The 26,170-nt window shown below is 34.8% G+C and overlaps 3 long non-coding RNA genes across 3 annotated transcripts; 2 read left to right on the plus strand and 1 right to left on the minus strand.

Annotated features, from left to right (window-relative positions):
• Positions 1 to 1,333: 1,333 nt before the first annotated feature.
• LOC137394724 (uncharacterized) lies at positions 1,334 to 16,489 on the minus strand. Its single transcript, XR_010978361.1, has 3 exons — positions 16,339 to 16,489; positions 3,001 to 3,111; positions 1,334 to 1,558 (listed from the first exon to the last, which is right to left on the minus strand). It is a non-coding gene; the product is annotated as an uncharacterized lncRNA (long non-coding RNA).
• On the plus strand, positions 12,154 to 14,722 carry LOC137395154 (uncharacterized). Its single transcript, XR_010978451.1, has 3 exons — positions 12,154 to 12,269; positions 12,971 to 13,081; positions 14,533 to 14,722. It is a non-coding gene; the product is annotated as an uncharacterized lncRNA (long non-coding RNA).
• Positions 16,490 to 23,251: 6,762 nt separating the features above from the next.
• On the plus strand, positions 23,252 to 25,633 carry LOC137395155 (uncharacterized). The gene is made up of 3 exons (XR_010978452.1): positions 23,252 to 23,352; positions 24,082 to 24,144; positions 25,567 to 25,633. It is a non-coding gene; the product is annotated as an uncharacterized lncRNA (long non-coding RNA).
• The last annotated feature ends 537 nt before the right edge of the window (positions 25,634 to 26,170 follow it).

A 26,170-nucleotide genomic window follows, 5' to 3' on the forward strand; every position in this document is an offset into this window, starting at 1 on the left:
ATCAATTCGATTTCTTCATGAACAAAGTATTAAATCTATAATTAAGATGTGATTTGATTAAGAAAAGTAAAACTAAATATTTTACTGATTTTTTTCTCAAAAACAGTACTTTTTACCCAAAACGAAAATTGCTTACTACCTGTTGTCAAGCAACATAAGTAGGGTGCCAGAGATTACGCCTACGAGTGATTTTGCCCACAGGAGATTACGCCTACAAGTGATTTTGCCTACAGGAGATTACGTCTACAAGCTGATAGACTATGCCTACGATCTAGGATATTGCCCCTACTTTAATTCTGTGAATTGTGATGCAGAAAATTACGAATGGCACGATGAATGCATGTTATGAACGTGTGTTGATGTATTTTATTATGTAAATTATTTTTTATATCAAATCTTATAATCATCCATATATCAAATCCTTGCAAATATATAAATTTAATTTGAGTTGATTATTGGGAACCATGGTGATTTAACAGCCGTTTATTTGCAACAAAGCGTCTTATTGAAATTAAAACCACATTTTTATTGAATCATTAAGCAAAAAACAAGAGTATGTATTTTTGAAGTTGTTACTCTTATACATACAGACACATGTCAATAACTGCGTATTTCTATATGTTGTCAGCAGCCCATCACTAAAAGTGATCAATGGTTGTTGGTCAATATATCATGGCATAACTTTGGAGTTGTTTTTTATCTCCTATTGCATACCATTATGTTCCATTTTTACATGGAGCCTCCCTCACAGCCAGTTAAGATCACCCTTGAGTACATATGCATATATACAGAGTAAATTACAAATACAAGTTATATGATTTACAATAGTGTCACCCATCATAAATGAGCAAAAGGAGGCTCTCATAAAAATCTGATTTTTCTGCATATAACCTGTTATTTCACTTTGATACAAAATAAATTATTTACTAAACAATATTGTTTTAGCAAGAAAAAATATGACATATAAACGAGCCAACTCTAAATTAACAAAAAGACCACAAAACAATTAAGCACGTTTGATAAAATTATGCTAAAGTGGCCATAGCTTCAACCACTTTGTAATACTGTAATAAATATCTTTGAAATGAAGTAAAAACCCATTTCTCAATCTCCTTGCATAGCTACTATGACTGCTCCTCTTTAGATTTGCTATATAACAAGTATAGATTAAAAGACTATTTCGAAGTGAATGTCATTTAGACTTATACAAAATTACTCACTTTTGTATAATCTGGAGGAATTGGGCTACTTTTGTACACACAGCAGTTCATATGCTAAGTACACATCCTTGTAGTATTTTTATTTGCTGAAGATTTCCTATTTCATCAATTGATATATTATAAGTTTAGGATTTATTCCGCAAAAAAATACAAACATCCAGTTACAGATTTATTTGCTCCATTTTCTCATTCATCACATATAAGCACCATCATGTCAGTGATACATCTTGAAATGGTAGTATCTGTACTTGTACTAGTATTTGTTCAATAACGTAAGTATCGTCATATCACCCTATCTTCTGACTGTCATCATTCTTTCTCAATCGACTTTCAATGTTCTACAAAGTAAAGTAGAAGGTCATAAAAAAGCAATATGTTTTTTGAGAATATTAGAAAGTATGATCATGCAATTTACTTTCTCTAGCTCGATACATTAGAAACCGAACACTGAGCGGATAAGAAAATTTGCACAGAGAGATGAGGAGGAAAATGGCAGCAAGTATAAACAAGTATTGTAAGTGTTTTAGCTCACCATAAACTAATGAGTTAACTTTATATGAGATACAAAAACAATTTGTAAAATTGTTTTCTTTTTAAATACAAATTTGGTAAAATTCACTCAAAAGAACCTTAACCGTAGAGCACTAAGTACTAGAGTAAGGGTTGCTCATCTGTGACTGGTTGTCTACAGATTGGTTGTGTAATATGTTTAAAAAGAAAGCACTGCAAAAACAACAAAAATTGTCAGTGGGATTTACTGGTTGTTTGATAGTGAGTGATAATACTGAATCACGATAATCATAAAATCATAGGCGCAATCATAATCAAAGTATATACCCAGTAAGTTCGATACACCTTGATAAGGAATTTGGAACACTAATTATTAGATTTTTTTTAACTGGCATTAATACAGTGTGATTGTATGTGATTCAATTCTTTTGCAATTGCATGAAAAAATGAAGCATTAAAATGAAAACCTGTTATATTTTTTCAAAATTTGCTATTGACATTTCATCTATGGAAATGGCTTGACGATATTTTACGAATTGGAAGTAAAAACTTGACATTCAATGGAGCCAGCGGTATACCGTATTTTAAAAAAATCATGCGATGAAGTTTATTATTTACAACCGCAATCCAAGGATGTGTGGATGACGCAGTTTAGATGAAAATGACATGCAATGAAGATTGATCAGTAAACAAGAGCAGATGACTTCTGTTGATTTCGCATAACAGAGAGGGGCTGGCCCACAGTTGTCACTATTTTTCTGCAAACTGTGTAATGCTCTAATAATATTAGTAGCTCTAGACCGATGTTAAAGGAATAAAATTACCAAGCACTCATACACCAGCACTGTCATGGGTGATGCCTGTTTAGAGTAGCAATTTTATGTTGTTGAGAATACCATGGTTTAGATAATTAAAAGTGTTTGAGTTTATAAATTTTTGCCTTTAGATATAAATAAATTTGATTTATAGTTAATATTTACCAATATCAAATCAAATATCTTTATACTTTTTAAAATTAAAATAAAATATTATATAAAATAAACATAAAATACTATTTATATATTCATAATAAATATAAATACATAAATATATTTATATTTGCTATAAACTTGAATTTATACCAAATATAAATATTTGTTATAATTTTTTGAATTTATAACAAATATTTATGGCACTGTAATGATAATGCACTACTTTTTGATTCGTATGCCAATCACTCGCATTAATAATATTATTTTATACTACAGAAAGAAAGATTGTATACCCATACCTCTGGCAGAGTCACCTATCACTGGAATGATCGCCACAGCTGCACCTCTCATTGACAACGTACCACCTCAGATGGAGCAAGATAGAGCACATAGCAGCCATCAAGATATCTCTGAGAGGTATAAAAATAGTAACATACATGTAGCAGTTTAATCGGTAAATTTTAGATGAAATTTTCGGAGTAGAATTATGTAGGACTTTTCACTAGTACCAGACTTGACAAAATCACTGCAAGTATCTACAAACTAGGAATTCACTGATTTAGGTTATCAATTAGTTTTGATGCTGGAAATAAATTGTCCTAATGTACATAACATAGAATTAATGGTTAATGCACATAATTTTTGCAAGATACAGAACAAATCAACCTAAGCTAGGTTATAGGTATAATATTCTAATATGTTCAAACAGTAATATAATGATTAAACTTTTGCTTCATATTTTGTGAGCCAAAAGCCCTGCTAATCATTGTATGAGCTAGTTTAGCCTGTTTAGACTAGCTTTAAGAAAGGAGTCGTGTGTTTAACAACAGCAAAACTCTAACAGACAACTCCCAAACAGCTTGTTGAGAGAGTCTAGAGCCATTTTTGTGCCTGCTACATATTGCATAAAATGATGCTTGGTAGGCTAAGAGACGAGGTATTAAGGGACTTCATGCGAGTGCCAAGAATGTGGCCGAAGATGAACTGACAACTTAGCTGATAACACAGAGCCTCAACAGCTACACAAGACAAAACTCCCATGCTGCAACAAGATTTATGCTCTCTTGAATCTTGAGCCAAAATTTGGCACATGAAATTTAATCCACAAAAGTATTACCATCTCTCTATTGGCAAGTCGTCTTTGCCGATGGATACAAATAACTTTCTCACCTTATGTGACAACCATCTTCAAAGTGTGACTTCTAATCCTTATTTTGTGGTAGAGTTGCAGAACGATCTGAAATTTAATCAACATATTTTTAAAATTGAATCCGAGGAAGAGCAATTAATCGGCATGCTTACAATGGTTCTAAAAGATGCAGATCAAAAGACAAGAAAGATAGCTGATACTTCACGAGTTAGACCTGGTCTTGAGTATGGCTGCATGGTTTGGGACCCTTACTTTACAAAGGATATTACCTTACTAAAGTGAACTCAAAACGCTGCACTGAGATTTTTGTATAGACAAAAAAGCAGAATTAGTTTTCTTCAACTATGAGAAATTAATTATTTTGAAACCTTGAAAGACTGATGAGTTAAACTTTTTCATAATGTTTTTAGTAAAATTCTGGGTGGTGATATTGACTTATTGATCAGGACCGATATCAATATACCAATATTGACATTGGTCCCATTTGCTACCTGGGACTTGTAATTAGGATGTTGCGTACAAAGCTACATACATGAAAAATGGTAGCGTACAGCCTGATGCAAATAATATGATTATTTGCGAATAAATAACAAAAAAATAAATAGTTGTTTTATAACTAAATTGTTCCATTCTGATCACTTTTAATGTTTTACGCATTGCTTTGTTTTAGCTTGCTTTGTAAAACATTGTTTTAGCAATGTCTTATGCATTGCTAATATATACATAGTAGTAGTAATATTATATCTTTGGTATATTATACCATATACATAATATATATTACATATAATTATGTAGTGGTTTTATTATTTTGTGTTGCATGCAAGGTTGATTGATTGAAAGGTTGAATCATGAGTTAAAACTGTTTGTCTTGGGATGGCTAATTGTGATAAGCATAGACCTATTAACTATACTAGACTGGGCAATGCGAAGCATTACTGTCCTACATAAATAGCCACATTCCTCGCGACGTAACGTCAACGCTTTGTTCACTTCCAGCTGGTCAGGCAAGCGAGTCATCATTGTTTACATTGAAAGAATGGCTGAGACAGCTTTGTTGCTACATGTAATTTGACATAACTACTAAAGTACACAAGATATTGGTTTAAAATTTTAGATGCAAAGCTTATACACTATGCTTTACCTACCCTGCAAATTTGTAAACATAAAGTTGAATATTTCATATGTAAAGTGCCAATAAAAATGTATATATCTATTCAAAAATATTGCAAAATTATCAATGTTGCCCTATGCTATGGGCTAACATGTCAGATAACTAGGTGCACAAACTGATTTCAAATGCATACACACTGGTAAATGGTACACTGATCGCAGTCTGCCATGAACATAAATGTTGAGTCTTAGGTGTTATGCAAACAGCATCAGAAAAATCGTAGAAAACAAACGACAAATGGTACACTTTTCTAGACATAATTATTTTGACAGGCTACACTTGACTAAAGACGACCAGTCGGCTGAGCTTTGATCTAAGATTACTTTTGTTAGCTGCTACCTTTGTAGCCTCGTGGTGAATTCTAATTCTGACATATCTGGATGTGATAGTTTTAACTAACCCTAGCTGCGCTGTGACTTGAGCATGGAAATTCCTGATGCAAATTGCTTTGTAAAACCAATAAAAGAGTCTTAGTGACCACCAGCTTGTGTATGTCTGCAGTGATTCCTTGTAAGTCGACACACCACCGTATAATCTGTTCTGAGCCTAGACATATCTTTGTGATGACAGGATGAGGTGTAAACAGACCACCTCCATATTTTACACCGATTAGTGTCACATCATCCCTGGTGCGTAAACCTGGACAGGAGGCTATAAAGCTGGTGCAGTCATTGCAGTTGAGTTTTAAGCTCCGTACCACATAACCTGCTAAATAAATATTATATGTTAATATTATTATAAAAAGTATATGTATCAACCGTAAAATAAATTTACCTACATCTCACTGATTTGCTGCAGTATTATTTCAAGCCACTCTGCTACCTGTATATCTGCTCTATACACTAACAATTAGTGAAAGTAGCTAATACCAAAATACATGTACATACCTAAATCATGTACCACAATATAGGCCGTCATGCAGTTTAGCACATGCAGCAAGGCTGCAATGTGTGCCAGATCTGTTGTTTTGTAGAAAATTTGGAGGAATTGGTTGTATTTACCTACCGACGTACTCCACTATGTCCGAGACAGATTTTGACAGATCGATTTCCAGCCGTTCGCTTGATTCCAAATAATCATGGAAGTCATCGTCACTTTCTACAATAATTTTTCTTCGTTTAGATGAGAGAAGTAGGGAGCAGGGGCCATCTGAGCTATCACAATCAGGACAGTTAGCACTGGTGCTTGGTGTGATGTCTGTTTTCACTAGTCGAGCTTTCAGTGCAGATTTGAAGCCACGGATGTCTGGATTATTGTTGAAACCTTCCTTGGCCCGAATCTTTGAGGACAGTGTTTCTATATGCTCTTGTCTAAGCTTGTACAGAAGTAAATACTTGGCCTCGCGAAATGTTTGAAAAATTTAATTCCCTATTCCAAGGTATGAGGTACGCTTATGTAGAGGGTCGGGAATGATCTCTTCAGATTGCTTGGCGGCTGTCGGCTCTTCATAGCAAAGTGAAGGTTCCAGGACTGGCTCATTGCGGTCTAGTGGAGATGATTTAGATAGTGTTGGTCGGCATAACAGTCGTCTATGCTTTGGTTGAGTCGGTTGTAAATATTTTGGCGGAGAATCAAATACCCTTAGTACAGCAGTAGGTTCTAGTATGGCAGCCATCACCATACTCATTTACTAGCCCATGTCTACTTGCCATGGTCATGAAAAACTTCATGAAATGGGCAACACTTTGTCTACTTCGCGGTTGGCACCTCTTTGTGCGAAGCAACTTTTCAAATATTAGTGCCAGCAATGAACTTTAGGAAAACATTTTGGAATAACTATTATTTGTATGCATATCTCGAAAAAATCCGCAAGATTTCTTGCTCTTCATATCTAGGTACCTTTCACAACCACACTTGAAAACAATTTAAGTAAAATTTACCTTTGAATCATTTCCAGTGCTGGTAGTTGCTCCACTCTCCATGGCTTCCTACTTAAAGGTTGACTTGCAACAAAATTCACATTACAGTTATTTGGTATCAAAAGATTCGCCATGTCTTACTCTATTGTGTTGTGGGTGCCAAATATGTGGGAATGTGATTAAAAGCTCGCAAAAGCTAAAAAACGAACATAAAATCGCAGCCACACGAGACCGCCCTAGTTTGGATTCGTTTTCCAAAACGGCTAAAATGTGACGTATGTGTGCTAAAACGGCTAAAATGTGTGCGAGATAGTTTATGTTTACACTTTCATGCATCCTTATTCGTCGAACTATTTTCACAAATATACTTCACGCTTGCGATAAAAACCATGTCTATTGTTCGTACGCGTCTATTTTATCGGCATCGTAATGCTGCAACTTTGAGCACTGATATCTCAAAACATAGCATAAAAATATGTTTAATTTTTTAAGCTTAGCTTGAACGATTGCATATCATCCTCTGATAAAAATGATGAGCCTTTTGGTCCGCTATGATGGTTGAAAAATGCTGTAGAAATTTTTCGCGCCATATAGCGGGAATTGTAAGTCACATGACCAGATAATGTTAGTTTCAGTTCAAGTTTGATCCATCGCAAATAGCAAACACGCTTTCTCATATTAAACTTGTTTATTTCAATTCGTCATAATCTCTAACGCGCCACATAGTGTTTGTGCAGCTGCCAAGCTGAGAAGCACCTTTTTTGGCCAAGAGCTGAGAAAAGACCAGACCTCCACCGGGCGTGGAACAACTGGGTGAAGCTGGATGTGACAAACTTTATTTATTCGCCTGCTTACTCTTACTTTTGTTTTCGCCAGTTCAAAGACGACATGTTTTCTAACCTGTTTGCATACTCCACATGTCACCAAAGCACGTGAGTAATTTATTTTATGAACTACTTGTATTAGTAGTTGTAACTCGGGTTATTTTCTAGTATTCTCCTAATAGTACTGTATTAATCTATATTTAATATAACAATATTAATGTCATTTAATTGTAATATTATATTATTAGTATTTTATCTTTTTAATTACGTGTATTATCCTTATTATAATAACAAAACTAATTCATACTGCATATCTATCTGTAAAACGTAATATATTAATATATAATTGATAAAATAATGTTGTTTCACGATTAATTTCGCCAAATTTCTTAACCCCACTCACTTATAGATATGTTATATAAAATAGTTATTGTCATTTTCTGGTATCATCGTTAATAGCATATTAATATTATTAGTTGATTATTATTAGTATTAGATGAAGAATTTGTGCCAACCACGGAAGACTGGGAAGAGTTTGAGCGCTATGTTGGCCAGCGTCAAACGCTCTCCAATTACATGTAAGATAGAGCTGAACTAAACCAAACTTGACAAAATATAAAAAATATCCATAGAGTTATTACTCACATTTTATGTTTACAATATCATGGATTCTGATAGGGTTTTGTAAAATCTGTGTCATGATTGCATGGCTATATATTTATTCTTTTTCTGATCAAGCAAATATGATATAATAACAGGAAATGATGTTGTACAAATCTTATTGCAAGTCAACTATTGTGTCGTGATTTCAGACCCGAATCCTCCTTCAAAGAGGAGAAAATAATAGTAAGTGTGACAGCACTCCAGCGACTATTTCACTGTCACACCTGCGCCCTCCCCTGCTCATTCACGATGGTGCGAGAAGGCGGATGGGTAGAGTTCAAGGTTACATGTGCCTCCTGTCACCGATTGTACACTTGGGAAACAACTGCCAGGGTGAACAGAGCTCACGTCATCAACCGCCCGCCTGCTGGCAGCTGCATCACTCTTCTGGCGGATGCCTTACGCAGAACCTCCGTTTTCTGTCGCTCCTGAACATCGCAATACCAAGCCACAGCGTTTGCCTCTACCAACAAAGAGAATACTTACATGGTGTGAGTGTTAATATTTACTCATAAACTTGGAAAATGTGAGTAAAAGCTTGGCACACTAATTGAATAACGACATTTAGAAACAATTTTTTCTTGAAATGAAAATATGTCATCCTTCAAGCAAAATATATTATAATTCAAAATTCTGATTCTTCATCATAATATAGCACAAAAAGGGGGAAGAGGATTCTACATTCTTAGACTAATGATAATGATACAAATTAATCTTGTATAATGAAGTTTTACAATATTTTACAGTGTATTGCTGAGCAGTACACCCTGCATAACAAGGGATTGATGGCAGCAATCGATTGGGAGCTTGATTTGGCAGGTGACGGTAGATGCACTAGTCCGGGGCATTGCGCACTATACAGAGCCTACACTATGATGGATCAGAGCTGCAGTTTAATAGTCAGCAGCCATCTTGTCAAGGTAAAACTTTGACAGTTTTTACTTCACAGCCTGACAAAAATCCAAATTTTTTAGTAGTTATCAATACATAAACATGAAGTTGCTCATCTAGCTAAATAGTTCATTCAAATAATGTGAAAGTAATTGTTGGTCGTAACTTTCTTTATTTTGCAGTCAACGGAGACCACCAGCTCTAACACCATGGAGCTGGAAGGCTTCAAGCGATGCCAGTCCGATCTAATTTCCCACGACCTGAGAGTGAGGTCCATTACAACGGATGTTGTTACAAAGGTTGTGTGCATACTGCAAGCTTGTGTTTTGGCTTATGCCGCAAATTTGTCGCCGTGAGCGACGGCCTCTACCTGCCTGCTTGGTGTCTAAGATTCGGGCTCTTTTCCCACCAACGGATGATGAAGAAGAGTTTGCAGACTTGCAAACAAGATTTGCGGCATAAACCAAAACACAAGATTGCGGTATGCACACAACCTTTTCCGAGCATTTGGCGATGGCTCTCCAAATGGGAATAGATTATCTACCAAAACAATTATTGAAAAACAATAACTGCTGATCATCAAAATAATCTCGATCTTTATATAATAAAGTCATAAAACTAATACACTCTCTACTGTAGTAAGTGTACAAGCCAAATATACCAGTTCTCCTTGTGTTCCACGAGTTCAGAATATGTGTGTTCAACTGATGCATTAAATGTGTAACACAAGAATTTTAGATAATGCTTGACACATTAGCATAGCCTTGGTGTTGTTGGCATTAAATGAATATCCAACTCACTATGATATCGCAGGTAATTATTCCACCTCAACTCAAGGGGTGCAGACGCCACAAATTCGTTTACACCAGGATGCATACACAGGCATTCATGCTCCCCTCGGTCAAGGAGACAATGCGCAAACTCAGCATAATGGCAGGACAAACATCCAGGAAGAGATGGCATGTCTTGACAACGCTTGCAGGCACACCACTCTGTAGCCGGTGGTATTAGCTCCTAAAGAAATGAACAGATATGTCTATGCAACCATAGCTAATACATCAGGTCGATGTTATCCAACAGTATATCAGTGCAGCACTAGATTTAAATATTAAAATTGTTAATGTTGTCATTCAAGAAAAATCTGTAATTATATTTTGGCAATATTGAAGCGATAATTATCATCATTAAAATCATATATAATAATATTCGTTCTATCACTCTCAAGCTAAAACTATTACCACTAGCTAGCTTGGCACATAAGAGCTGGCTAGTGTCGGTGCTTACTTGCTGGGAGGTTTGATTCTGTTGAGGATCTTCTTCAGATAGAGCGTCAGGCTCGAAACGCCAGGGTCTTAACTTTTCAGAATTTGACATTTTTTTATGAACGCAACTCAGACATGAATAGTCTAACGGAATGGCCAAGCCGAAACTGTAAAGTAGCGAGCATCTATATTTGATACGGAGTCTTAGGTAAAACCCGAAGTGTTTATCATAAGCTATTGCTACGATAAGTTTGATATTGAGCTTTTTATTGGCCTTTCAATTCACGCGAGAACATCACGTGACAAGACAATAACCATACAGCGCGGATACGTCATCGAAATCAAGAGATTCCAATCTACGGCGGCTTTTTGTTTTTGAGCTTTTAAGAGCTTTTAATCACATTTCCACATATTTGGCACCTACCACACTACAGAGTAAGACATGGCGAATCTTTTGATACCAAATAACTGTAATGTGAATTTTGTTGCAAGTCAACCTTTAAAAATATGGCCTGGACTAGGCAAAGTGAACAAAGCAACAAAGTGAACATGGACCTATTTTCTGATGCTGTTTGCATAACACCTAAGACCCAACATTTATATTCATGGCAGACTGCGATCAGTGTATCATTTACCAGTGGGTATGCATTTGAAATCAGTTTGTGCACCTAGTTATCTGACATGTTAGCCCATAGCATAGGGCAACATTGATAATTTTGCAATATTTTTGAATAGATCAATATACATTTTTACTGGCACTTTACATATGAAATATTCAACTTTATGTTTACAAATTTGCAGGGTAGGAAAAGCATAGTGTATAAGCTTTGCATCTAAAATTTTAAACCAATATCTTGTGTACTTTAGTAGTTATGTCAAATTACATGTAGCAACAAAGCTGTCTCAGCCATTTTTTCAATGTAAACAATGATGACTCGCTTGCCTGACCAGCTGGAAGTGAACAAAGCGTTGACGTTTACGTCGTGAAGAATGTGGCTATTTAAGTAGGACACAATGCTGAGCCGTGATGCATTGGATTGCCCAGTCTAGTATAGTTAATAGGTCTATGGTGATAAGTAACATTACATTAAAAATTTCATCCTCTGAGCAGTACAATTAGGCTAAAACTGTAAATTATGAAACGCCAACACCGCGTAGCAGGCTGTACGCTACCATTTTCCATGTATGTAGCTTTGTACGCAACATCTAAATTACAAGTGCCAGGTAGCAAATGGGACCAATGTCAATATTGGTATATTGATATCGGTCCTGATCAATAAGTCAATATCACCACCCAGAATTTTACTAAAAACATTATGACAAAGTTTAACTCATCTGTCTTTCAAGGTTTCAAAATAATTAATTTCTCATAGTTGAAGAAAACTAACTCTGCTTTTTTGTCTATACAAAAATCTCAGTGCAGCGTTTTGAGTTCACTTTAGTAAAGTAATATCCTTTGTAAGGTATGGGTCCCAAACCATGCAGCCATACTCAGGACCAGGTCTAACTCGTGAAGTATCAGCTATCTTTCTTGTCTTTTGATCTGCATCTTTCAGAACCATTGTAAGCATGCCGATTAATTGCTCTTCCTCGGATTCAATTTTAAAAATATGTTGATTAAATTTCAGATCGTTCTTCAACTCTACCACAAAATAAGGATTAGAAGTCACACTTTGAAGATGGTTATCACATAAGATGAGAAAGTTATTTGTATCCATCGGCAAAGACAACTTGCCAATAGAGAGATGGTAATACTTTTGTGGATTAAATTTCATGTGCCAAATTTTGGCTCAAGATTCAAGAGAGCATAAATCTTGTTGCAGCATGGGAGCTTTGTCTTGTGTAGCTGTTGAGGCTTTGTGTTATCAGCTAAGTTGTCAGTTCATCTTGGGCCACTTTCTCGGCACTCGCATGGAGTCCCTTAATACCTCGTCTCTTAGCCTACCAAGTATCATTTTATGCAATATGTAGCAGGCACAAAAATAGCTCTAGACTCTCTCAACAAGCGGTTTGGGAGTTGTCTATTAGAGTTTTGCTGTTGTTGAACACACGACTCCTTTCTTAAAGCTAGTCTAAACAGGCTAAACTAGCTCATACAATGATTAGCAGGGCTTTTGGTTCACAAACTATGAAGCAAAAGTTTAATCATTATATTACTGTTTGAACATTTTAGAATATTATACCTGTAACTTAGCTTAGGTTGATTTGTTCTGTATCTGGCAAAAATTATGTGCATTAACCATTAATTCTATGTTATGTAAATTAGGACAATTTATTTCCAGCATCAAAACTAATTGATAACCTAAATTAGTGAATTCTTAGTTTGTAGATACTTGCAGTGATTTTGTAAAGTCTGGTGCTAGTGATTAGTCCTACATAATTCTACTCCAAAAATTTCATCTAAAATCTAACGATTGAACTGCTATGTTACTGTTTTTATACCTCTCAGAGATATCTTGATGGCTGCTATGTGCTCTATCTTGCTCCATCTGAGATGGTACGTTGTCAATGAGAGGTGCAGCTGTGGCGATCATTCCAGTGATAGGTGACTCTGCCAGAGGTATGGGTATACAATCTTTCTTTCTGTAGTATAAAATAATATTATTAATGCGAGTGATTGGCATACGAATCAAAAAGTAGTGCATTATCATTACAGTGCCATAAATATTTGTTATAAATTCAAAAAATGCCAAAAATTATAACAAATATTTATATTTGGTATAAATTCAAGTTTATAGCAAATATAAATATATTTATGTATTTATATTTATTATGAATATATAAATAGTATTTTATGTTTATTTTATATAATATTTTATTTTAATTTTAAAAAGTATAAAGATATTTGATTTGATATTGGTAAATATTAACTATAAATCAAATTTATTTATATCTAAAGGCAAAAATTTATAAACTCAAACACTTTTAATTATCTAAACCATGGTATTCTCAACAACATAAAATTGCTACTCTAAACAGGCATCACCCATGACAGTGCTGGTGTATGAGTGCTTGGTAATTTTATTCCTTTAACATCGGTCTAGAGCTACTAATATTATTAGAGCATTACACAGTTTGCAGAAAAATAGTGACAACTGTGGGCCAGCCCCTCTCTGTTATGCGAAATCAACAGAAGTCATCTGCTCTTGTTTACTGATCAATCTTCATTGCATGTCATTTTCATCTAAACTGCGTCATCCACACATCCTTGGATTGCGGTTGTAAATAATAAACTTCATCGCATGATTTTTTTAAAATACGGTATACCGCTGGCTCCATTGAATGTCAAGTTTTTACTTCCAATTCGTAAAATATCGTCAAGCCATTTCCATAGATGAAATGTCAATAGCAAATTTTGAAAAAATATAACAGGTTTTCATTTTAATGCTTCATTTTTTCATGCAATTGCAAAAGAATTGAATCACATACAATCACACTGTATTAATGCCAGTTAAAAAAAATCTAATAATTAGTGTTCCAAATTCCTTATCAAGGTGTATCGAACTTACTGGGTATATACTTTGATTATGATTGCGCCTATGATTTTATGATTATCGTGATTCAGTATTATCACTCACTATCAAACAACCAGTAAATCCCACTGACAATTTTTGTTGTTTTTGCAGTGCTTTCTTTTTAAACATATTACACAACCAATCTGTAGACAACCAGTCACAGATGAACAACCCTTACTCTAGTACTTAGTGCTCTACGGTTAAGGTTCTTTTGAGTGAATTTTACCAAATTTGTATTTAAAAAGAAAACAATTTTACAAATTGTTTTTGTATCTCATATAAAGTTAACTCATTAGTTTATGGTGAGCTAAAACACTTACAATACTTGTTTATACTTGCTGCCATTTTCCTCCTCATCTCTCTGTGCAAATTTTCTTATCCGCTCAGTGTTCGGTTTCTAATGTATCGAGCTAGAGAAAGTAAATTGCATGATCATACTTTCTAATATTCTCAAAAAACATATTGCTTTTTTATGACCTTCTACTTTACTTTGTAGAACATTGAAAGTCGATTGAGAAAGAATGATGACAGTCAGAAGATAGGGTGATATGACGATACTTACGTTATTGAACAAATACTAGTACAAGTACAGATACTACCATTTCAAGATGTATCACTGACATGATGGTGCTTATATGTGATGAATGAGAAAATGGAGCAAATAAATCTGTAACTGGATGTTTGTATTTTTTTGCGGAATAAATCCTAAACTTATAATCTATCTATTGATTCAATTGATGAAATAGGAAAACTTCAGCAAGTAAAAATACTGCAAGATTGTGTACTTAGTATGTGAACTGTTGTGTGTACAAAAGAAGCCCAATTCCTCCAAATTATACAAAAGTGAGTAATTTTGTATAAGTCTAAATGATATTCACTTCGAAATAGTCTTTTAATCTATGCTTATTATATAGCAAAGCTAAAGAGAGCAGTTATAGTAGCCATGCAAGGAGATTGAGAAATCGGTTTTTACTTCATTTCAAAGATATTTATTACATCATTACAATGTGGTTGAAGCTATGGCCACTTTAGCATAATTTTATCAAACGTGCTTTATTGTTTTGTGGTCTTTTTGTTAATTTAGAGTTGGCTCCTTTATGTCATATTTTTTCTTGCTAAAACAATATTGTTTAGTAAATAATTTCTTTTGTATCAAAGTGAGATAATGGGTTATATGCAGAAAAATCAAATTTTTATGAGAGCCTTCTTTTGCTCATTTATGATGGATGACACTATTGTAAATCATATAACTTGTATTTGTAATTTACTCTGTATATATGCATATGTACTCAAGGGTGATCTCAACCGGCTGTGAGGGAGGCTCCATGTAAAAGTGAAACATAATGGTATGCAATAGGAGATAAAAAACAACTCCAAAGTTATGCCATGATATATTGACCAACAACCATTGATCACTTTTAGTGATGGCTGCTGATAACATACATACCTGCCAACTCTCACGCATTGGGCATGAGACTCACGCAATCACCCCAAAGAAAAAATGAAAATGCGTGAGAAATGCATGAGATTTTTGCCCCAATTTCCAAAATTTTATATATGCTGTCATTGATACATCAATTGCCCCAAAATTAAATCTCACGCATTGCCCCACTTTTGGGTTGGCAGGTCTGATAACATAGAAATACTCAGTTATTGACATGTGTCTGTATGTATGAGTAACAACTTCAAAAATACATGCGCTTGTTTTTTGCTTAATGATTCAATAAAAGTGTGGGTTTAACTTCAATAACACGCTTTGTTGCAAATAAACGGCTGTTAAATCACCATGGTTCCCAATAATCAACTCGAATTAAATTTATATATTTGCAAGGATTTGATATATGGATGATTATAGGATTTGATATAAAAAATAATTTACATAATAAAATACATCAACACATGTTCATAACATGCATTCATCATGCCATTCGTAATTTTCATCACAATTCACGGAATTAAAGTAGGGGCAATATCCTAGATCGTAGGCATAGTCTATCAGCTTGTAGACGTACTCTCCTGTAGGCAAAATCACTTGTAGGCGTAATCTCCTGTATGCAAAATCACCTGTAGACGTAATCTCCTGTAGGCAAAATCACTTGTAGGCGTAATCTCCTGTAGGCGAAATCACTTGTAGGCGTAATCTCTGGCACCCCAAGAAAGGAAAGGAGATAATAAATTGTTTTTATTTTACACTTCCACGATTTTCGTTCTTATTGATAGATAACTTTAATCGGTAGTATATTTTTCAATCAATGTTAAGTGAAAACACTATTATTGCATTATTTTTTACCATTTTTCTTACATTTTTTCTTCAACAATCAATGGTATGCACCATCTCCATAACTGTAGACGTAACCTCCATGAAGTGTAGACGTAACCTCCAGGAAGCGTAGACGTAACCTCCAGGAAGTGTAGGCGAAACCTCTTGTAGCCGAATCCTCTTGTAGGCGTAATCTCTGTAATCCCATAAGTACAGCAACTCAAAGTAAAAGTATTTATTTGCATTTTGTGCATGCACGGATTTTGAGCAGTTTTTTTATTAATTCTTTACCTCTTCTTTCGTCACTGTGATTTTCCACACGTGTGATTCCTTGCTTTTGATAAATTTCTACTCAGCCAATTAACACAGAGGGTTATTAGTTGGCAGCCGAAACGCCCACGGTCGAGGTATGCTTGTCAGTCCGACCATGGGCGTTCCGGCTGCCAATTAATAAATTGTTTGATGATAAAATTGTTCTACTATATGGCCATATATGACATGAGTCATGCAATTGGAAACATTTTAAAAAATTTATGTTTTTAGACTTAGAATTTTATTATCGGTTTAACATTATAATATTGCCAGGATATTCCCACTATTTTGGTATTCAGCAGTTCTTGAAATGGATGGATATTCTTCTAGACACGGGCACCCGATAGTTACTCCCTCTCCTGCCAGGGATAACTGTCGGATGCCTGTGGTTATAGCATAATAATGGTCTAGTAACTAACAAGGCAAGCCGACTACGTAGCTAGGCACTCAGGATCCACTCCCTTGGTCCAAGCAGCTGTCGGACAGCAGTTGTTGGTACCACAGTCAACTAAGCACAACAACTAGTAGTAATTAGGGCTCCCAAATTAATAGTTGCGCTTGGGTGTCAGTGGCTGGCTGTTACCTTCATCGCATCGTAAGGGCCGTAGGCCTGTTGTTATGTTATCACATCAGTTTTGTTCTCGGGTTGTTAGGCCTACGTTTTAGTGTTTAACTTTTCCTCGATATGGAGCTTATACTCTTATCTCAGGAGTTTAGCACTTATTTGGTTCTGTTTTAGTGTTTAAATCCTTCTCTATATAGTGCTTATATTCATCAGGATCTTAGCCCACATTTGGTACTTTTCTGGTTGGCAGAGTCCTTGATGTATGTGGAGTTTATGTTTTTTTAGGATTTTAGCACTTATTTGGTTTTGTTTTATTGTTTAAATCCTTTTTTATGTGGCGCTTATACTCATAAGGATCTTAGCATATATTTGGTACTTTTCTGGTTGGTGAGTCCTTGGCTATGTGCAGTTTATATCAGTCAGAATTTTAGGACTTATTTGGTTCTGTTTTAGTGTTTAAATCCTTCTCCATATGGCACTTACACTCAGCAGGCTCTTAGCACAGACTTGTTACTTTCTGGTTGTAAGGTCCTTGGTTATGTACAGTTTATATTTTTTAGGAGTTTAGCACTTGTTTGGTTCTGCTTTGTTGTTTAAATCCTTCTCTATATGGAGATTGTACTCATCAGGATATTGGGACATATTTGGTACTTTTTTGGTTGATGAGTCCTTGGCTATGTGCAGTTTATATTTCTCAGGAATTTAGTACTTACTTGGTTCTGCTTTGTTGGTTAAATCCTTGTCTATATAGCGATTGTACTCATCAAGATCTTGGGACATATTTAGTACTTTTCTGGTTGGTGAGTCCTTGGCTATGTGCAGTTTATATCAGTCAGAATTTTAGGACTTATTTGGTTCTGTTTTAGTGTTTAAATCCTTCTCCATATGGCACTTACACTCAGCAGGCTCTTAGCACAGACTTGTTACTTTCTGGTTGTAAGGTCCTTGGTTATGTACAGTTTATATTTTTTAGGAGTTTAGCACTTGTTTGGTTCTGCTTTGTTGTTTAAATCCTTCTCTATATGGAGATTGTACTCATCAGGATATTGGGACATATTTGGTACTTTTTTAGTTGTAAAGTCCTTGGCTATGTGCAGTTTATATTTCTCAGGAGTTTGGCACTTGTTTGGTTCTGCTTTGTGGTTTAAATCCTCTATATATGGAGATTATACTCATCACAATCTTGGCATATGTTTGGTACTTTTCTGGTTGGTGAGTCCTTGGCTATATGCTGTTTATATAAAACATCTAAAATCTATCCAGTGCTGGATTTGTGTTTATCGTTAACCATGGCAAACCTTTTTGACAGAAATATGGCTACCGGAAATAGGTACCGCAAGAGATTGGCTGTCTCTTCTGCATCTATTGACACCCACGTATGTTAACAGTAGTTTATATTGACTTCACTATTAGTCTTCTTTTTTTATTACAAATAAATATGAATATAACTGGAAGTACTGCTAGTTTGTGATGTATATTTATACTCACGAGGTTATTATATTAAAAGACTAATATTTTAGCCAACACCCTGCTGGTCAAAATATAGGTATTTTGATATAAAATTTTTCACAGTAGCAGATTCGAATAAATGGAAATCTTACAATTATATATATTTTTTTTCATGGTACAAAAAGCAGTCAAAGAAAGAAAAATGGACATTGAAAGCTGTTTTAGAGTGGGTACGTATGGAAATGCAATTATCTTGACCTTTCTAGGACTATGTTTCTCACAGGCCGGAACATGCCCAGTTGGGAGCATAAACCAGAATGCTATATAGACTTGTTTACACCATTCCGGATTGGTCTCTGGAATATTTGCCCCAATTTTGGATTCTGCCCAAAAAAGTGAAGATAGTTTTCGGAGGCTACGGTATGTGCAGTGGAAACAGGATAGTAACGGTCTAACATTTGGTCTTTACATCGTTAAAGTGAAAAAAATGAAGTTAATAAAGCGATTAGTGTTTTTGTAACTATGTGGTTGTCCAATGACGGTTTTCACTGGGGAGCACACCACTTGCAGCAACGGTCTCCTAGAAAATGGTTCATATTCATTGAGAACTGCACAGGTAATAATAATAATTGAAAAGTTCATTTTGTGCACCATCAATTATTAATCATATTACAAAAATATGGCAAGCCACATAACGGCTTTGTGCTGTATAAAAAACGAAAAAACGTTTGAAAAGTTTGAAAACGATTCGATCTGATTCGATAAAGAGAAAATTTTATCGATTCGATTCAAAAACCAATTCGATTTTATAACAAAGATGGTATTATGTATGTCATACATGGTAGTTTGTTATAGATAACGTAAAAAATATAGCCCTTTTTTCAATAACTATGCAAAATCAGTTATGTTACTGAGGTTTGTTAAGTTGATTCAACTCTCTATTTCTAGTGGACAAATATCGAATTGAATCGTATCGAATCAGATCGGTTTGTCAAAAATCGTTGCAGGCCTAGCCCCTGTAGGCTACGCCATTACAATTTCAACGACAACTATGTATGATAAATTTGCTGTACAATTTAGTAACAGGTAATCTTTTTCATATGCATGTAAATGTTATTGTAACTGTTCATTTCTCCTCTGTAGAGAGTTGAAAAGTAAAATACATTTCTTGATTTTATTGCTAAATAGCAATAAGGCAAGCCAAGTTCCTCCCTAGCACCTGAAACTATAATATTATAGTTTCAGGTGCTAAGGAGGAACTTGCCTTGTCTAGCTGTTGTCAGAATAGGCAGCTAAATTATGATGTCTGGTAAGAGTTTATCTATGCCAAAGATTATTCGAGGCTATTTTGAGAAACAGTCTTGGTACTTCAAGCATTTTTGTTGCTTTATATCTGCCTAACCACTTAGAAAGAATACTGACAAAATAAAACATTGAAGCTAACTGGTTAGGCAGATACAAAGCAACAAAAATGCTTTTATTTTTATTTCATAGAACGTTCGTCTCGGTGATCACAGGACCCGCCAGAGCAAAGAGCTTAAAACTACTAGCATTGCACACATAGGGGCTACACGCGGCAGCATTGACAGCAAAAACTGTATCCTTTTAATCATCTTCATCTGAAGAACCATTGAAGTTGCGAGCACCGTATTTTATGAAACAATAGGATATTTTTAATTCTCTACAGTTTGTTGTGGCCTATGCTGTGCCATCGAAAGTTTTTTTTTCAAAATAGGGTTCCAAGGTCAGGGATCTAACTCCAAACTTAGCATTTTGGCATGATTGGTTTTTTATATAATAAAACTGCAAACTGTGTCAAGACCTGAGTTTTAGTCCATTTGTTGAGTAATAACCTAAGTCTGCCATGCTTGCTTGCTATTAGCAGCTTAAAAAATATAGTTTGTATGAAACATCATTTGAACAAAATATCAAACCATTTTAAAATCATTGATTAATCATTGATTTATTCACAAATCAAATCAAGCCGATGGTGTTTTACATCCAAATCAACTCGCCAAATCAATCAAATCGTGATTTGATTTGAAAATAATCCAATTAAATTTATTTTGGGCCAATTCTGGCAATTGGTAATGGGTTTTAGCCAGGGTCTAGCTCCAGAGAGCCAGACCCTGGCTAAATGGTTTGCCACTAAAGTTAAAAGTTTGGAGTTCGATCCTTTGTGTTGCCATATTTTCTTTCTCATCGCTCTCAATTTTGTTGCAAAGGAATGTCGTTTTAAATTTCGCATGATTTTCTTGTCAATTAAATTTTTCTTTATCAGCAATCATTTTATTTTTTTTTAGGAATTAATCCGGAAGCCAATAATATCTAGTTTACATTGTGTTTGGCCAATTATGAGTTCTTCAAAATACCACTCTGATATTTGTATAAGCTAATTTTTTGTACTGTTTTACAGGCAGTGAGGAGTTTCTCAAGCAAAGTGATATGCTGATGCAGGTTCTGTCAGAACCTGCATCAGCTGTTTCAACCTGTGGTGATAATGGAGCAGGCAGAGCCGAGCAGCATCCACACATGTATTCTAATCATGAGGTTGATGTTTTATCCCTGGACACAAAGAGGCGTTTGGTCAGCCAGGCAGTAAATCCAAGTACGGCCACATTGTTATATTTTACAATCCATTATGACTCATTTCTATATAATGAATATAATTATTATTTTATTTTCTAATTATTTTATAACAATAGATACATTACGATCAATACATAGACATATATAATTATGCAAGGTGATCAAATGGTAAAGCTCCGGCCTTTCATTAAGATGGTAGTAATTTTTTTCTGTTTACTTTACAGAGAAAGCTAGGAGCATCTGGGGAATGGAGGAGTGTAGGCCACGTTGGTGGCCTGCTATCGTTGCTTTTGTTCAACCTAAAGAGAAGATAGGTAAAAAAATTATATTACCTGAAATAATGTTTTTAGCTAAAAAGTTACTAGCCTTTTAAGATTCTCCGAAAGAATATTGTGTTTCAAACAAATACTTTTCTTATTTCTTAGCTTCCAATGGTAATATTGTCAACAAATAATGTATTTGAATTGACATGTTTCTAGATGGTAAATATGTGCATAATGCAGAAACTCTGGCTATGGTGCTCATACCTTACTCTACTTACAGAAAGGTTCGTATCAAGTAGATAACAAGTTTAATTGGAAGCATATTTCTTTTTTGTATTTATACATGTATATATACTCTATGCTAATATTTTGACTAGTGAGTGACTACTAGTCATCAAAAGAATCCAAATGATGACTAGTACAGTTAGAGTCAATAGTCAAAATATTAGTATATAATATAGCACTTTTGCAAAGGTCTTCTATGTTCCATAACGAATTACAAAACCAGCGAGTTACAAGACTTTCATATATTTAGTCTAACTAAGGTGAAATCCGACAATTTACCTCCACATGACATTTGACATTGAAGGAAACAAGTTGTATATGTATATAAATATATGTTTGATATATATATATATATATATATACTAATAATATATTTTACTTTATACTATTAAAATATATTATTAGTACATAGCTTGCTCCAGTATTATTCATATTGTTGAGCACTCTTATTTTAGTAATACTAATCCATAGTTATTTATAGTTTATTTTATATATCTAGATACAAGTAATTCCTAATAGGCCTACATGTGATATATAATGTTGCAGTCTGAATACTTATACGTGCATTCAGGGAACAATGGTGTTGTTTTTCTGTCATATTTTATAGAAGTTAGAAACTCCTAAAGTTGTTTTGGATGAGCCAATTGAGGTTATTGCTGATACTGACCAGGAGGATCTAATGGTACAACACTTTCTTGTAATAAATGCCATATTTTCTTGTTGTTGTTCTTTGTTGACAGGTAGTGGGCACTGCGCATTGATTTTCAGGCTTCAGACTTTGGAACACTTGTACACTTGATGTCTTCAGCTGTACACTTGATGTCTTCAGCTGTATTTGCTTCCTGTAACGCTGTTAATCTTGACGAATTGTGTCTAATTAGCACACTTTGGTGATGATTGGCAGCTTTATTGAAATGTGTGTTGCAACTGAAAGTTTTGGTATTTGACACTATGTCATGCTATGTCAATCAATCCGAAATTTAGTCAGGTTTCGTCACGATTACTTTTATCCAACTACAAGAATTTTGGAAACAGTTCTAGTTAAACAATCACTAAGAATAATACGAAAATGAAATTGGACCAAAGGGTTATGATGTTCTGTCTTATACACCTAATAGAACTGTATGGTAAGATGTACTACTTATGCTTTTGTCTGTTTTAAGCCCACAACTTCTAGTACTAGTTATGTAAGGTATGTATGCATGCATTACCTAAGTTGCTATTGCTTCTACTGAGTATCATTTCGGAGTTCAGAATACTTGAATGTTAACATTCTCATTATGCTACTTCATATAGTTGGTTTACATTTCTATTGATGTTCACTGTTCTTGTTACTGTCCTTGCACGACTTATAATACAATCCACTAGTTTAGTGCCATTATCTTGGTGACCCCGATATCCGTTAGTTCATGATCATAGAGATCCTTAGGTATAGCTTATCATTGTATGGTCGCATTGGACGTACACTACTTTTCTTATCCAATAATATCAGGTTTCCAGGAAGCTTCTCCATTCCTAGCAAGTCACTGGCTTTGCTGGACACTGATGAGTGGCTTGACAGTGACCTCATGACCTCATGGATCTGACATCAAGGTAAGACTGAATAAACAAAGCTTATTGCTATCCTAAATTGCAACGATGACAGTCAGTATCTTATGACAATAGTTTCTATTTCGGTAAAATGACGAAAACTAGCTTGAATGATTTACTAAACTATTATAGAGAATTTAGGAATCTATGTGACATGTAGGTGATGTTCGCTGTTATTTGCAATCAAAGTTTTGTGTTTGTATTTACTTGTTATATATGACTTTACAATGACAAAATAATCTCTTTTTTCACTTAATTTAATTTTAAGTCAAGTTAATTATCATCAATAGCTTTGTGACTTGTGAGTCTGGGTTGTAGTCTACTGCAAGGTCAAAGGAGTTGCCAGTGGAAATTTCTATCGCCCTATATATATGACTATGAGAAGTACGTAATTAAACCAAAGTTGACATTGTAGTAACATTTGTGGCTATCTTATTGTAGTGGTGTGATGACGTTGATTTCTCCTTTTGTACTCAATGCATTTATATGGAAGGAATACAGCAGTATGGTGTATCATCATTTACCATGCGTGCTACTGGACTGGTACATCATTATTAGGCATGGGTCAGGATTTGGTCCTGTTCCTGAATTTCGGTTTTAGTCTCTCGGGTATGTGTGGGGTCGAGTATGAGGCTTTGATAGTCCTAAATACAAAATAAACTAAACCTATATGTTAGTATCTTGACAATGTTTCATCAGACGCATAGGATAGCTGTATGTTTGTGTTTGCAGCAGTGATGCAATTCCAGATCTGACCTGTGAAGGAGTAAGAGCAGTGATAATCTGCAATCCAGGGTAAAGATGAATATACTACAATATTTGTTTATCGTTTTTCATAAACTAACTTCTGATCTGCAAATATAATTTCAAATTTAGGTGCGTCCATAATGCTTGTGTCACGTATAGTAAACTAAACTCCGCTTGGCGCAGGACTGCTAGTCCACTAGTCCATACCTAGACCACTGCCGCTTTGTGCCAAGTGCATTCCTCTTGTAGCATTTTGATCAGGCTTAGACACTCACACTCCAGTGTGAGCTATGGTACTGTGAACCGTTAGAGTGATTGCTTGTAAAAATGAAACAGTCACTATTTAGTATTTACAGATTGACCTATTTTTTTGTTTTAAGTTATGGCTTCAGTGTGATATTTTGCTGCAAATTAGGTAAACATGATTTAAAGCAATTACATGCTACGATTTTAGGTTTTACTGGTTTGTTGCTGCTCTCATGGAAGGCACAATAGTCATTTTCGATTGTTTAAATACTAAACTGGAGATGTCTACCAAACTAATGAGATGAGAGTTTAAATGTTTGTTTGTGAACTGTTACTGCAGTTATTACATTTTGAAGTATTTGTGTATGTCTAGTGGCCCAAACTATGTATGGCTAGTCTTCTTTGTCTTGAAAATGCCTCAATTTGGCAGGAGCATCTGTTTAACTTTTCTCATCTAGTCTGCCGTGATTTGAGATTGGTGGCGGTCCTGTCATCAATTGCCATCTTATTATGTCAGTGTATTCTTCCTCTTTCAGGCTACACTTTGGCTTTTCTCTAAACTGTACCACAGCATTTTCACCTGGGTATCCTTCTATTTTCCTCCTGCACCCTCATCTCCTCTATCGCTCTGATATTTTCTTTTTTATTTCTGCGACAAAATCATGCCATTAGTATTTGTCTCCGATCATTGAATTTTTTGCTCTCTATTTTTGGGACCGGTAACTGCAATGAAATTGAGAACTTTTTAGGATGGTATAAATACATTGTTCAAAGTGTGCCGTCTCTCTCTATTTTATGGTTATCAAATATATATTTTTTAATTATTTCAGTATATACACTAAACTTGGCTATGAAGCAAGGCCTTCACTGATCAATAAGAAGACAATTATTAGTTATTTTTATATTATACTAGCTGTATCAATAAATCAAGTTAGCACTCTACAAATACATTCTACAAATTGATAAATGAAAAATGCAATGTTTGTAATGCAATAATATTAAATGAGTGTTTTTTGGTTGTCTCGCTTAATTTTATTATTATAAATGTTTATAAACATTATAAATGTTTATAATAATGTTATTATTACTATGCTTGCCTTAATTTTCTATATCATTACCAATATACATTTAGACAATAAAATAATATTTTGTGTCCATCCCTCAACATATCACTTTCTCCTACTCAACCTGTCAAGTAGAAAATATTGCATTTATTACTTTCAGGTACCAACACAGCCAAAAGGGTTTGACTGCGGGGTGTATGCCATGGCATTTAGTAAATGGATCTCCCACGTAAGTAAGATTAGCCTGTCTCGACAACATGTTATGTTACCAAATCCTGTATTATGATGAGCATGTTTAATCTAATTTATTTTGTAACAATTGCTGCTGCTCTTAATTCTCCCGAATATATGATTAGATTATTAGGTATTATTAATATTCATGTTGCCCGCACGACATGGAATCCAGAGCTTTAGAGTATTATCGGTTTGAAGCGAAAATTGGAGACATCCTTATGTGGCATTTCGCGAGCCAAGAATGGTAAGCTAGATGACTTACTACCATTAATTTAATAGTTCATTCTATTGCAGCCACAGTCACTAATTATAATGCATATGTATTTGTAGAGGGCCCCAAAAGATGTGTTATGTACAAAAGAGATAAGCAGCTTAAACCTACTTCTATCAAGGAAATACTGGCTTCATTGGCTGCAATCCCGTGCGGTCATAGAGTAGGATGGACATTGGTCTGAACTCTGGACTCTAAACACATTTTACTCATTAGGTTGATTTTAATATAGTTTTTATATGGTTTTATATCGTGAGAT

This window comes from Watersipora subatra, chromosome 4 (assembly GCF_963576615.1).
Source record: "Watersipora subatra chromosome 4, tzWatSuba1.1, whole genome shotgun sequence".
Classification (NCBI taxonomy): Eukaryota; Metazoa; Bryozoa; class Gymnolaemata; order Cheilostomatida; family Watersiporidae; genus Watersipora; species Watersipora subatra.